The sequence below is a fragment of the Crocodylus porosus genome, unplaced genomic scaffold (assembly GCF_001723895.1).
Source record: "Crocodylus porosus isolate Cpor-Errol unplaced genomic scaffold, CroPor_comp1, whole genome shotgun sequence".
In the NCBI taxonomy this organism is placed as follows: Eukaryota; Metazoa; Chordata; order Crocodylia; family Crocodylidae; genus Crocodylus; species Crocodylus porosus.
Genome location: NW_017728906.1, coordinates 56026549 through 56041650, shown reverse-complemented (window position 1 = coordinate 56041650; position 15102 = coordinate 56026549). Strand labels below are relative to the sequence as shown.

The 15102-nt window shown below is 37.8% G+C and overlaps 1 long non-coding RNA gene across 1 annotated transcript in view; it reads left to right on the top strand.

Moving 5' to 3' along the window:
* Window positions 1-8900: 8900 nt before the first annotated feature.
* Window positions 8901-15102, top strand: part of LOC109305952 — a 72692-nt gene continuing 66490 nt past the window's right edge. Inside the window, exon 1 of the long non-coding RNA XR_002099783.1 lies at window positions 8901-8961. This is a non-coding gene — a long non-coding RNA (uncharacterized LOC109305952). The remainder of the gene's footprint in view (window positions 8962-15102) is intronic.

Below are 15102 nucleotides of genomic sequence, written 5' to 3'. Positions count from 1 at the left end.
CATTGTAACAAGGGGGCAATGACCCTGTTACTTTAAGAGGGGAAAACAACAGATCATAGCCATGTTTTGCTGGAGACAGCTGAGAAAGGGCCAGCTGGTTTCATAACCAGAGCATCCAACAAAGATTGACAACAAAGATATCTGTGAGGCATGGACATGGCTTTGGGGGCAGGGGGAGACCTTGATTAATGTCCCTAAGACAATTTACTAATATAAGCCCTGGATAGAGCTAGTAGGGCCATGAGGGTAACCTGGAAGGCAGGATGGGTGCTTGCAGGGCACAGAACTGTGGCATTATTAAATTGTGGGTCTGGGGAGAGAGTGAGAGAGACAGACTAACAGGACCAAGCATCTTGGTCAGTCAGGGGCATCCAGAAGTGCTCCAGGACTCAGTCAGCCTCCCAAGTGATATATATCAAGACATGGTGGGTGATATAGTTGCAAAGTATACTGAGAAGCTGCAGTGGGAGCAGGATCAGGATGACGACTAAGAGGTGCCACCACAGACACACTTGGGCAGATCCTGCAAGTCACTATGGAGTTGACATGATATCTCATTAGATATTGGTCTTCTGTAACTACCACAAATGACTACTACTAATAAAAATAATTTGTATTACTGAAAGGCTAAAAGGTCCCAAAGGAGCTATGCTGTGCTATGCAGTGTAGGAGCAAGAAACAAAAATTCATCTTCTGTCCCAAGGAGATTTCAGTCTTGCAATAGAAAATCCTAGCTTCCTAAATTCAAGTGGAATTTTATCATTGATTTAAGGAAGACCAGAATTTCACCATGGGATTTTTTTTATTTTTGGGTTTCTGTACAGCATAAATCCTACTCTTTGAACACCCCCAGGAATAATACCAACACAGCTGCCCTATAAGTTTTGTTTGATATTGCAGCTCCACCTGGCAAGCCATACTCCCTACATTATCACTGCACTATATAGAGGCTTTAAACCTGAGTGCAGTGTAGTACAGGATACATTATATGGAAGGAGAATACACAGATGATACTAAAATAACTGTTTAATCATCCATTTGCTTCAGAACATGAGAAACTGTTTGGACACATCTAGTACTGACCTCCACCAAAATATAAAAATACATAAAACCTGAATAAATGATGAAAAACATTAGCATATGAAAAACAACTTATATTGAACAGCTGGCTCCAAATATATTGCCCACTGATATTAATTTGCAAGGCTGAATTAGTAGATTGCTTAAAAAGCAGCTTTAATTAACCAAGTGAGGTATAAAGGTTATACTGAAAGGGAGGTGGGGGGGGGGGAAGGGAAGCATGCCATTAAGTAAAAATAGAGGTGGGATGATTAGGCCAGGCAGGAAAGTGAAAAACATTTTTAATTACAGCATGCCAGGCAAAAAAAATATTTTTACAGATTTTTCTGAAACAGACATTTAAATGCGTATGTCCTAAGGGGCACATATGGCAGTCTTGACACCAGATAACAAGGGCTTGCATTCTCTTTCTCAAGTATTTATATGACCTCCCCCTCTGTAGTATCTGAATGCCTCAAAATCTTTAATGAATTCATCTTCACAACTCCCACTGTGATACCTGGAAGCACCATTATCCTTGTTCTAAAGCTGGAGGACAGATGCCCAGAGACAATGTAGTTGGGGGGCGGGGGGGGCAGGTAGGATCCAAGTTAATTTTTAGGCTTCTACACCCAAAATTGTGATCCTGAAAACTGCTGTTTAACTGACATAAAACCCTAGAGTTATTTTAGGTACATCTTTGACATTAAAGTCCTTCTAAAATTCTTAGACATCTAAAATGTTGTTTCTGGATATGTCCAGAAGCATTTCATTCTTTCCTGTACTGAGCAGGTTGGAGGCAGACCCTGTTAACCATTGACCTGCCCAGGTGATGGGTATTCAGCCATGTAACTGCAAATATACATACAGTTTGAGATCCTGTATGATCATTGTGAGTGGGCAGGAGGAAGGCCCTCTCCCCTTGTAGCCCAATACTTACCCAGGAAGTGGGAAAACCCCCATCTTTCATATATTCATTGGCTAAAATTGCTAAACAAAACTTCAAAGTTTCTGTCAAACTTCAAACTTCTCAATTACCAATCAGACACCCAGATGCTGTAAACCAGTACAGTTCTATTGAGATAATGCCAGTTGAAACTAAGTAGGAATCAGTTCCTGCTATTTGAGAATCTGAAGTAAGTGTGCATCTTATTTGGTAGTACAAAACAAAAATTATCCAGCTTGGACTGAGAGGATTAGTGCTAAACTGTCCTTATCAATTCTACAGTTTTGTAGCTCAAATACTATTCAGCAGTATTGACTTGTTGTAGAGGCATTTTTGCATTAAAATTAATAAGACACAAGTAATCTATTAGGTATGGTTATTTAATATAAACTTAAAATATATTTTTAAAAATTGCTTATGTATAATATAGTTTCCTGTTTAGTAGACACATAGCTGTATCCCAAGTGACTAATCCCCAATGCATATTTACTTTTTGTGACAGTGGTAAGACATCATATGACTGATTTTCTCTGATAATACAGTACATTGAGACATGTTTTTTGTATATCTAAATTTCGCTATGATTCATTTTCTTGATTTTCTTTAATTTACTCTACTCAACAAATCATCATTCTCTGGAATCAAAAAGTATACAGCTTGGTAAAGAATGCAGGTAAATTGAGCTTTTATAAGTAGTAGATGCCTTTTTTTTTTAAGATTCACTGAGATTTTTTTCAAGTTAAATAGCAATTGTTGGAATTAACCATTTTGCCCCTACAAAGGTAAATTGTTCAAATAGATTAAAATCAAAACTGTATGTAAACTATTATTGGAGCTAAATAATGTATTTTCTAACAATCAGCTATAGCATTGCTTCCTCCATATGCATGAACGTATAACTTCATTGAAGATAGTTGGTATTCAACATGTAAACAGCTTTGTTTTGTAACTGGTAACTTTACTCCACAAAGACTTATGCACGTTTTATTTTATGCATTGTGAATAGTCCCATTGAAATCAATCTTACTAGTTTCATAGTTAGTTTCATAGTTAGTTTACATTACTAGTATATAATGCAGAGAGGTGATTATCTGAGATTGAAGGTATAGATACTAATAGGGAAAGCCACTTATTTTTTAACTAGCCTTATCTGAAACAATGTTGTATGAGGTGTATGCTGGTTAGAGAGAGCTGGTTTGGAAACAAAATTAAAACTGCAGGGTAGGAGCTTTTCCTAAATCTGTTGTTGCCCTGAAAATTAATCTCAAAAGTTCTATTTCTTCTGTGAGAATGTAGAATAATGAATAGGGAGCTGATCTTGCTCAACTTCAGCCCTGTTTCACTATTAGCTTGTAGTGAGCAAGGAAGGCAGTAGGGATGGAAAGAAAAAGGAGATACATTCATTCAGAGAACTATTTCCCTGTCTTGTAACATTATGCAGGCAGGAAGACTGAGCATTCACATAAAAAATGGACCAGTATTGGAGATGTACCAATGTACATGTATTACATAACTTCTCTAAAAGAAAAAAAAAAGAAAAAGAAAAGCTTCACAATCTTCCAGCATGAAATTAGAATAATTTCATCTACCTCTAGTATTATAAAGATATTTTTCCAGACCTGTATTTCAATTCTATATATACTATCTCTCAGTTTTAAAGGTGAGTTCTAGATGAGGCAGTGATATCGGGGATAGTATAAATAATTTGTCAGCATTAAAGGGAAACCATAGTGAGCTGCTGAAACGTTAACTCCTGTGATGGCTACTGAAGATCCACAGGGGAATTTTCCAGTGAAACCACAGCTCCTATACTGGGAGTTGCAGAGCTATGTGGAAGCATCTCATCTCCATTCTACCAAGTCAAAAAGTTGTCTACATGGGAACACTCAGAAAAATTTAATTTGAATTCATTTTTTTAAAACTGGATTAAAGGGCATTAGGTCTTTGAGTGGGGTTTTTCAAAGTGACCTTAATTCAATTTAGCTTACTTTTACTTTGTAAGTGAATTAAACTAAATCAAATTAAGACCCAATCCATTCTAAATGGTAATTTCTACAAAGGGATTTAATTCAGTTTAAGAAAGCCACTGTATATTCAAACAAATAATTTGTATTAACTTTCCCGTGCACCTCCATGAAGAAGACTTCTGACTGTAACAGTTCAAATACAGAAAAATATAAGGAACTTTTATTCATTAATTCTTACTTGATTATTCACTCACCACACATTTCATTTTCAATTTTGGCAAATTTAATCAACAATCTCTAGATGTTTCCCAGTTTTTTTGTATATTAAAGTATTTTCACTTCAAAATTTTTCAACATTTTCTCTTCATATAGAAGCAATCTTTTCCAAAACCTATGACCAATAGGAACTTTCCTCTTAAATCCTAGTGCACACTTCCTGAATATCCTAATATCTGTTTTAGTAATAAGTATTCCCTTTACCATGTGCAACCTTAATATGGAAAGATCTAGACCTGAAAATGAAAAGGGCAATAAAGTAAAAGTATCTCTATTGGATTTCATTGCTCAGCTTACAAGTTAACACAAAGTTAGCAAATAGTAAAAGCCAATTTATTTGATTAAGTTCTCTTAATGCTTATAATCTAATATATGATAAATAGCATATGGAAATACATCTGTTTGCTTAAAATATGAATTTCAAAGCTGTCTGTATCTTGTTTAGGACAAATCTTTGTAGCTGCCAAATTTTATGCAGTTCCATATGCATATACAAATAAAGTAATGTGATAACCTGGAGCTTTTAAAATAATTTCTGAATTCTCCTTCAGTTTTACATATTCTACCTGATCTCTTTCCAAATCTTTTTCATTCAGTTCCTCTTCTGATCTTCTCCTACTCCCTATTCCCTTCATTCTTCTGATCCTTCCCCTCTTCCTAGCCCATATATAAACCAACCATCTCTCTCTTTCTTTTTTTTCCCAAACCCCATCTTCTGTCATTTTTCCTTCTGACCCTATGAATGCTTCTTCCTCTTTCTTGGGATTCCTTACTGGTGAGATGAGGCAAGGAGGCTGCTGTACTGCTTGCAACCAAGAACATCAAAGGCCCCTGAGTAGTCACTGAGAAAAAGAATAAATGGGTCTTTCTGGATGTACATAGGAAGATATGACTTGAAGGGATCTCCAGTCTCCTGATATTACAAGCAATCATACAATAAATATCATATCATGTCATATAAATAAGCCCTAACAGTCCCTGCCAATCTGACCTGGGAGACAATCCCATCCTGACCACTGATCTGAGGATCAGTTTAACCCTGAAAACATGAGGATGGCTCCCCAGCCAGGCACTTAACAGGTTTTTCTGTACTATTGTAACAATAGGATTGAGGATCTTTGGATCACAGTCATAGGCTTTAAGAAGTAGGAAGAATACATCTCAAATGCGTAGATGACTTCTTACAGGATTATTATTCACCCTTTTCTGTTTCAACATTTTACTTTACATTGTTACACTGAGCATTGTTTTGTAAGAAAGATCACATTTTGTTTGAGTCACTATCCACATTAATAGGTCACCCCAGCACATGCTTACAAAGTAGCAGTTTTAAACATGTCCTCGCTGCCTTTTTCTTTTCTTTCTTTTTTTCTTTTTCTTTCTTTTTTTTTTACATTTAATTAAGGCTTCCAGTGACGGTGAAATTATTGGTCCTGGAATCATCTCCGACAATGCCTGAAAAGACTGTTTAGAGTGACTGTTGTGCAGTGCTGTTAGCCAAGCTACAGAGTAAAGCACCATTATTATATAGCACGTGGCAACCGGTTTGGTGTTCCAATAATTATATGAAGTTCTGAGTTTGACATGGGAGACATTCAAGTAAATGTCTTGCATGTAAAATAGCTTGGGGTTTTAATACTGCTTATTACGAAAAATGCAAAGATTTGGCTATGAAATATTGTTTTCCCATTCTAATTCATATTCATAAACACAAAAAATGTCTTTTTGCTCTGTCATTAACTTATTTTTTTTGGCATGGCATAGTTTTAGTGGTAAAGGAAAATGTGATTTTTATCTCATCAGTACAATAATGCTGAACTACATCTGTTGAAGTCTTTCTTGATTAAATTCATCAAGAGCTAAACATGGCTTTGTTTTCTCTGTTTGCTTTTTAGAATATTTTTGTTGGGTCACAAGTTTAATTTGACAGATGAGCCTTCATGATACTAATTACTTCTTTTCTAATTGTAGGCCTAAGGTCTAAATTGCTAAAAATTGAGCTCAGTAATACAGGACTGCAGATCTGCCATGTAGTTGAAGAGAATGGAAAAAGGCAGATTAGCAAGTATGAATTCTAACCTTGTGAGTTGCTAAATACATTATTTCTCTAGCACCCTTGAAGATATGATCCCAACATCAGTTACACTGAGTTTAAAGTTACTCAGTTACCCGTATAACTGAAATAAGAATCCGGCCCTGGGTTTCCAACTTTCTTGCTGTAATGAGTTGCTTCTTAACACATATGTAAAGTAACTTATATAAGGACTCATACAATCATAGGAAACTAGGGCTGCAAGGGACCTTACAAGGTTATTTAGTCCCTTGCTCAGGTAGGATTGTCCCTAACTAAACCATTCCAGCCAAGTGTCTGTCCAGTCTGCTCTTGAAAATTTCCAAGAATGGAGATTCCACAACTTCTCAGGGAGCTTGTCCCAATGGTTGATCATACCCAACGAACTCAAGGTTCTTTCTAACTGCCAACCAAAATTTCCTCTGCTCAAGCTTGGGGCCAGTGCTTTTAGTCCTGTCCCCTGTGGCTACAGAGACAAGTCCACCTCCATCATCACCGTGATGATCACCTTTCAGGCTTGTTGTCAAATATCCCCTCAGTCCTCTCTTAACCAGATTTAAAAACCCTTGCTCTTCCAGCCTTTCCTCAGAATCTTGCTTCCCTGACCCCTAAAGATTTTTGTAGCTCTGTGCTGGATGCTTTCCAATATGTTCATATCCTTTTTGAAATGTGGGTCCCAAACCTGAGCACAGTACTCTAGGTAAGTGCTGAATAAAGCAGAAGAATAACTTATTTTGATCTGCAAGTGACACTTCTCTTAATACAACCCTGTATGCTATTTGCTTTCTTTGCAACAATAGCATACTGATAGCTGAAATTCATCATCTACTGTAGCACTATTGTAGCCTACAGTAGGCAGCAGATCTACCATAAGCCCTGAGCCCTTCTCTGCAGAACTGCAGCTTAGCCAGCCGTACCTCAATCTGTATTTGTGCATACAACTACTTCATCCCAAGTGTACTTGCCTTGGTTAAATCTCATCTGATTTATTGTAGACCATTTCTTCAGGCTCTCTAGGTCATTCTGGATACTAGCCCTGCTTTCCATTGTCTGCAACTCCATTCAACATGGTGTTGTCTGCTAAGCATGCACTCGATCCCATAATCTAAAACATTAAGGAAGAAGTTTAGCAATACCAGATCCAGGACAGACCCCTGGGGAACCTCATTTGACCCCTCCTTCCAACTAGATATTGAGACATTGATGACTGCTCAGATTGGTCCATGTCAGAAGAGCTCAACATTCTGATGTCACAAGGAATCAGACTAATTGAAAAACTGATCTGAAAGACTGAAGTCAGCTGTTCGTACAGATCACAGAGCTGGCAATGCAGTTTAATATCCTAGATATGATATTATGATAAATCTCCTGTCACCAGATTTGGTGTTTAAATATTAGTTCAAGCTGAAATGAGTTATACAATGAGTTCTAGATGCACACACACCCCACTATACTGGTGAAATATTTTTCATTGTGATCCATGACTTTCACAAATAAAGTAGGGAAAGAATAACTCATCAAAATTATGCTTGGACATGCATTGCTGGACCGAGGCAGAAAGCATGGCAAGATGTTCACTTTCTCTGGAGAGAGTCCCTGATCTCTTGGGAGAAACCACAAATGTACAGAAGTTCATAGTTTTTCTCCCAGAGTAAAAGAGATCACTCTGGGAGAAAATAACTCAAGAACAACTTGAGTAAAGTGGCTCCCCAGAGAATACTTCTTGGGAGACAAAACTTCTGTACAGGCAGCAGATGCAGAGATGACTTCTGCAATCCCAATGTACTTTGCTTTCTTTTGTCCTATCTCCCATAGGGTGAGGGAGAGTGTGCATCAGTCTCTTCCAGGCAGGAAGGAAAACATGTACCCCAAGTGCTTCAGACTAAAAGCCCCATATTAAAGCACTTAAGGGGTATGGTCTGCTTCTGGCTTGTTCCCTGCCTGAATCACTTGGGTGTGTGGAAGCATACAAGCATAATACTCCCTCCCCAATCTTAGCTGGGCTCAAACACAGCATGGGGGAGGAAAAAGCCTAAATGACTCTTCTGTGCATGGTACAGATCCTGCCCCCAGCTTCCCTGACCCTGCTGATCCCTGACTACATTCATTTAAAAAATGCTTCAAAGCTTTCTGGGCTGTGTGCTTTGGGGAGCTCTGGAAGCCCAGCATCCACACTGCAGGCTCTTTGCTTCTCTGTCTGAACTTCTGTACAGGTCAGGTTTTTTTTCTCAGGAAGATAAACCCAGGAGACTTGTCCTGGATGATTTGAATGTCTATGCAGGCTCAATCACCATGGGAAGTTAACCAGGGTGGAAAAAGGATAGAAGAAAAAGAAAGAGAGGTTGTAGAATATAATCTAATTAAAAGCTCTGAAACAAAGGAGAATTACATTTTGGCTAATAGAATGCCCCAGGGTAAGGACAGTACTACTTAAATTATGTTTGTTAATATACAGATCTATAGGAATACATTAGGGTTTGGAAGAAGAAAAGTGACATTTAGTTTATCACTTCACTCCAGCCATCAGATGTGCTAGCAAAAACTGATGCAGAATTTCTTTTACATCTCTTTTTCTGTTTAGGTTCACAAGAGTTTTTCCACTGACTTCAGTGGACTTTGCAACAAGACCCCAGATGCAGTAGGTATGTTCTACTGCCAGAGGACTTCACCCCTTAGTCTTATTAGGTGTTGTCTATAGCCCAGTGTCAGTGGGCATCTTAGAAGGATAGTCATATCAAGAGAAAAGGAAAGGGGATCTGGGAAGAAGGTTATAGCACATCTGGAAATAGAAAAATTAAGAGACATATGATATTAACAGTTCAGGTGTCCTTTTTTACTTGGTTAGACCATAGGAATGGGCTTATCCAGAATGTTCTATTACTGTTTTACTGCTCTTTTGCTTGCTTCTCAAGTGCTACTCTATTTATAGCTCTTTCCCACTAGTCTGTGAACTGATAGGGTATACAGAGCTCTATTCTTTTGAAAAAAGTAGTCTGTTCAGAATAGAGAAGATATATTTTTCATTACAAGACAGTTTTCTTAAAGTGAAAAATAGTAACTGAACCAATTGTGGGCAAAAAATCAACAGGCAAGGGGTTACCTAGGAGACAGATGTGGGTACAAAACACTGATGTGATGGGTCAGAGTCTAAGGAACCTCCAAACTTTCCCACCAATCTCTGAGCCTTTCTTGCACGTGAAGCAGAGTAACAAAGAGCTTCTTTATTTGCTAGTGGTTCTGTGGCTACTCCATAGCTGAGGCCAAAAAAAGAGAGGACACAGGCCTGCTAGGCCAACCCTGCTGAAAGCTGACCAGCACTCTGACTTGCAGCTGTGTTACTGGATTTGGCTCTAGAAGAAATAAATGCAAGGGGGTGAATGTTATGGAGATTTACTAACAATATGTAACTACAATTCAGCCTGGAACCTTATAATATCACTTCTTATATGGGAAGCTGATTTAATGTTTGCTGCTTGGCCAACTCATACTGGCTGTAGAAAACAAAAGATGATTTTAATTTATTGCTCTAGATTATGTGAGAAAGATTAACAATACAATGAAGTGGCCAGACTGCAGTGCAAACTAAACCAAAATAATGAAATATTACCCACATCAAAAATAGGCTTATGAGTTTTAAAAAACTTGTTGATGACTATTCATACAGCTTATTTACTTGACATATATATTAATTTGTCTAGCAGAGAATCTACAATGTACCTCCACAAGCGTGTGTGCATTCATAAAACTGTATTAGGCATATTTTCTCTGGCTGACTAACCAATAATGATTTGTAAAAAGTGGAAAGAAGAGTCAAGTGACACTTCTTGAAAATGTTGGTGTTCTTGTATATAATCCTGTTAAACAGAGTTAAGAGTTCTGTTATATTTTAATGTAACTCCACTGTCTCCTATTTTTATTATGCTATTCAAAATGTAATGCTTCTGACAATATCTGTGTAACACAAATAAAGAGCTTGATTGCCAAATGCTGTAAATCACCATATCTCCACTGAAGTCGAAGCTAAAAAATCTAGCCCCAGGTACAGTAGAAGAATCATTGATTGGTTTTATCTAAGTCTTTTGGGTATTGCATATTTTATTACACTAATGCTCCTTACAGTAACTATCATATTAAATCAGAGTTTTAATATTATGCTTCACAAATAGCATGAAACCAAGTGTATATAAATCAGGGATCTAAATTGAAATTTTAACGTGAGGATTCATAAACTAACATACTAAATCAGAACTTTAAAATCAATGATTCACTAATAAGAACTTTTACATGCAGCATGCATAAATCAGGGCAATATACTTGATGCTGAAAGTTAATGTGAATAAATCATAATTCTGGAAGTTAATGTTAATAAATCATGAAAAAATGAATTATACACATTTGTCTCTCTTCTTTGTTTTAATGGGACATTTTTTCTATTTATCATATAATAAATATCATCCTTTGAGAAGTGTACTTTAAACACTTGCTCTTTTACACAGAACTGTTAGTAGGATACAGAGCATAGGTGTGTTTCCACATGAAACAGAAGCCAGATTTTAATGGAGTAATATAGATATATACCTACAAAAGACTTGGCAGTAAGCTCGAGCTAAAAATGAATTTGCTGGGATTTGAGGCATTATTTCATCAGTACTGAGTGACACCAGTACATGCATTGTTACCGATGTGCCTTCCCCCAGGAGACATATGATTCCAGGACGCAGAAAAAACATCAGTTAGAACAGTTTCTTGGGTGGGGGGGAGGTCTCCACAGAACTAGATTTGTCCCTCAATAACACTTACTTTTCCTCTCCTTCTGTCAGATTCATTTCTTTACCTGTGCAGACTCACATTTTACAGTCCTTGCCAAATTCTTACTCAAGCTAATGAATTTCATCTGAATAGGAGACTGGATAGTGGCTGAGTAAAAAATCTAGGATTTGGGTCCAGATATTTAGTTTAGGTGACTAATTCCTATTGACTTCAATGGAAGAGCCTAGATACTTTTCTAGTCATTGGCTCCTGTCAACTAGCTGACACGTGACATGTTCTACAGAGGGACCATAATCGGTATACATACTATACATCTGTGCATATATGTCACAAAGGTATTTTGGCTTTTTTTGTTGTTATTAGCTAGCAGACAGAAATTGCCTACAGATGCTTTGGGGGAAGGAGGGAGAAAGACTAAGAGAAGTCAATTCTGAATGAATACACACGGTCAGCCTAATTCTCTGGTGTATGAGATAGAAAAGAAGGCAGATGTATAATTGGGGAACTTTTCCAGACTCATTTTAAAAATGTGATGAGTGCTTATTGCAGCCAATATTGAAGACTCATTCTATCTGGAACAATGCAGCTTGCAGCATGAGACATGCATCCATAGGACACAGTGACTGGTGGACAGTTTACACAAAGAATTTACTAGATACAATTTCTGAATTTCCAGTATATGAAAAAGGTCTTCCCTTACATGACAAAATATCCCTAAACCTTCAAGGCAGGAATATTCCACTAAAAATTTAGAAAGAAATTACATCAACCTCAATAGTACTGCATTTTAATTCTTTCCATTCTTATGCCTATCTATTTTTTGTTCAATTCCTTAGAAGTTGAAGTGGAGAAACAGTACAAAAATTGTTTATGAATATTGGTTTGAATTCAGAAATGAAATGTGAGTCATCTATATTCATGACTAGAGCTGTGCAAATAATGAAGAAAACTCACTGAATAGTTGATTTGAAAAAAAGTCAAACTTATTGAATAAATACATTTAGCAAATAAATTTACAAATTATTTGTCTAGGTCTTCTTTTAGAACAGAACTGATTTTTTCCCCTCCTCTTTCTTCATAGAAATGAGAAATAGAAAGTAGTAACTAGGTCATCTTGTCCATCTTTTTCCATATGCAGGATTGTTTTCTGTATAATATTCAGGAATAACCCATCGATATAATTCCTTTCAAACTGGGAAGAGTCCAAGCAAAAAATTGTGTGCATGTAGAAGAAAGAAACATCCACTTGGGAAGTCAGCAAGTCACCACAAAGATCTTCCTGCTGGATTGGGGGCTGTTTCATTTTGGGAGAAAAATGCTGGCTTTCCACTCAAGAGAAGTTCTGTGGAAAACTAAGCAATAAGGAATGAGTTCCAAACAGCAGCAAGTATTCACCCAAGAATCAGGAGCAACATTAACTCCATCCCTAATAAGTTTCAGGCTACATGTGATTACAGTGCAGGGTTAGTAACATCTCTCCTTTTGACCTAGATCAGTGGTGCTTAATCTTTTTGTGTGCAGGGCCAGATAAGTAGTGCCTGGTTCCCATGCAAGTAGTGCCTGGTTCCCTGGGCCCATGCAACAGAGTCCTATCCAGCTGAATGGAGGAGGGCTTGCAGGGGCAGCCAAGCCCCAATCCAGCTACGTGGGGAAAGGGACTTGTACTGCCTCCAACCTAGCTCAGGTTGCGGGGAGCACATACTGGTCCCAATACAGCCCTATGGGGGGCAGAGGATTGGGGATAGCCTAACCCTGTGGGAAGAAAGGGGTGTAGCCCAGCCCTAACCTGGATGGGCACAGGAAAGTGGTCCAGCCCCATGGGGGTAGAAGCAGGTAGGGCCTAGCCCTTAACCGGCTGCACAAAGGTTGAAAGTGTGGCCCGGCACCATGGGAAGAAGGGATCCCTGATCCAGCCATGCAGGGAAAGTGGACTTGGCCCCACCCTAATTTTGGCCATGCGCAGAAAGGGTTATGGCCCAGGTCTTACATGCCATACCGGGCTTGGGATTTTGGTAGCAGGGAGGAGTGCCGGTATTAACTGCCACTGTTCCCCAAATGCCAAATATTCCAACTTATGGGGAGCCCCACAGGCCAAATTCCAAGGCTCTGTGTGCCATGTTTGGCCCATGGGCCAGAGGCAGAGTACCTTTGATCTAGTAAGACTGAGTACTTTTTATTCATCTACGACCATTCAAGCCTATGACCAGGGCTACATGCTGTAAGTTCTTGGCACATGCTATTGCACGAGTTTTATTGCAACATTGTTATTGAATGTAAATTCTCTGAAGCATTCTCATCCCATTTTATCAGAGACATCCTCACACACTTATGTAAAAATTGCATGGTGGATTTTTCTGCAGATTTCAGAAAATTCACTCTCCTCTTCACACACCTACAGATATATGTATGCTCCTTCTGAAGTTCTCCACATTTATAGAAAGTCTAAGTGGTGTTGTAGGATTTTGTGGGAGTGGCACCCTGAAGGAGTTAAAGACATCCACAACTGCCACTTCTCACGTGAAACAGATCAGCTTTTCACATGGCATATTTGTCTTGCATACAGTATGCACCTCTTCTCCAAAAAGCAGCGCCTCCTCCCACAACTGGAGTGTGTGTCTTAAGGAGGGAAGCTGTTTTCTTTACTGGAAAAATAACACACCTGGATCCATTGTGAAGAATAACTTGAGCCCAAGGAAACAAGGTAGTGTCTTGTGAGGCTTGTGATATAGAAATGATGCTTTATTTACAGAAACTTATATAGAGAATTGCTTACAGTAAAGAACTAACTGTCATGCTACTGCCTTTGCAAGAGTCTAATCTTTCATGACATGGTAGGTTCTCCTGGAAATATAGTGTGTCCAGCAAGTGTGGCATATCAGGAGACAAAGTGGGTGAGGCAGCAGGAAGTTCCTGCCACACCAGGAACTGTCACACACACTGTCTCCTGGGATGCTGCACCTCTTGGATACGGTGTGTTCCCAGGAGCATTTATTCTGTCATACCATTGGCCATGACGCTGGGAAAAAAACTTTTTTCCCCTCTACATTCTGCCTCCCAAGAAGGAGGCATGTGCTTTATTTGAGGTATGTATATGCAAGAAAATATGGTAATATCAGATCTGATTGTGTCACATCAATATAAAAATAAATAAAAGACTGTGGGTTGAATGTTAAATGGATATATTTAAAGATAAAGATAAAATATCGTAGATAACCAGATATTTTTCTTTATATTTCTTTCCTCTATATGACATAAAGTTAAGATTAAGCCCATGAAATAAGTTATATTACTAAAGTGCTTATATAGTATTTTTTTAAATTTCTTTAAAGTTTTTCTTTGTTTACAAAATGTCAACATATTATAGATGATCTTCTATTAAAAATCAATTACTCTAAGCAGGACAAAAACAAGGTGATATTATCAGTAGGTAGCAGGTAGTAGTGGGCTATAGGTTACCCATTTAACTGGCTATGTTTATGTTGCACTCCATTACATTAAAATATACTTTTGAATCTGGTTTTTGGATGGCAGTTCATAAAGTATATCTGAATACATATCTAAGAAAGGCTTAAATGTTATACAGTGCTTTAAAACAGGATGTTTTATACTGTACACACTATATATTTATTCATTATCATTTTAAAGTAAAATTAAGGTAAATTCTGTGAGGTCTTACTGACTTTGGCAGTTTCAATAGGGAAATATCACTTATATCTGAAATAAAGGTGACTACCTTCTGTAGTAAATTAGTTACAAACAAGATTTTCTTCAGCATAAAGTAGGTAAGCTTCATTGCTACTTTTCTTTATCCCTTATTTGACCTAAAAATTACCTGATCTAATTTTGATTTTAAGTATTTTTTGGTTTAGGTTTGTGTGAAAAAGTAAACAGCAAAGTGGCAAAAAGAGCCGGAAAACGTCACTTCCAGAGCTATTACCATATTAGGATAGAAGCTCCAAGAAAAGAAAAAAAAGTGGAGATGGAAGTCTCAGAAAGGGAGGGGGAAAAAAAGA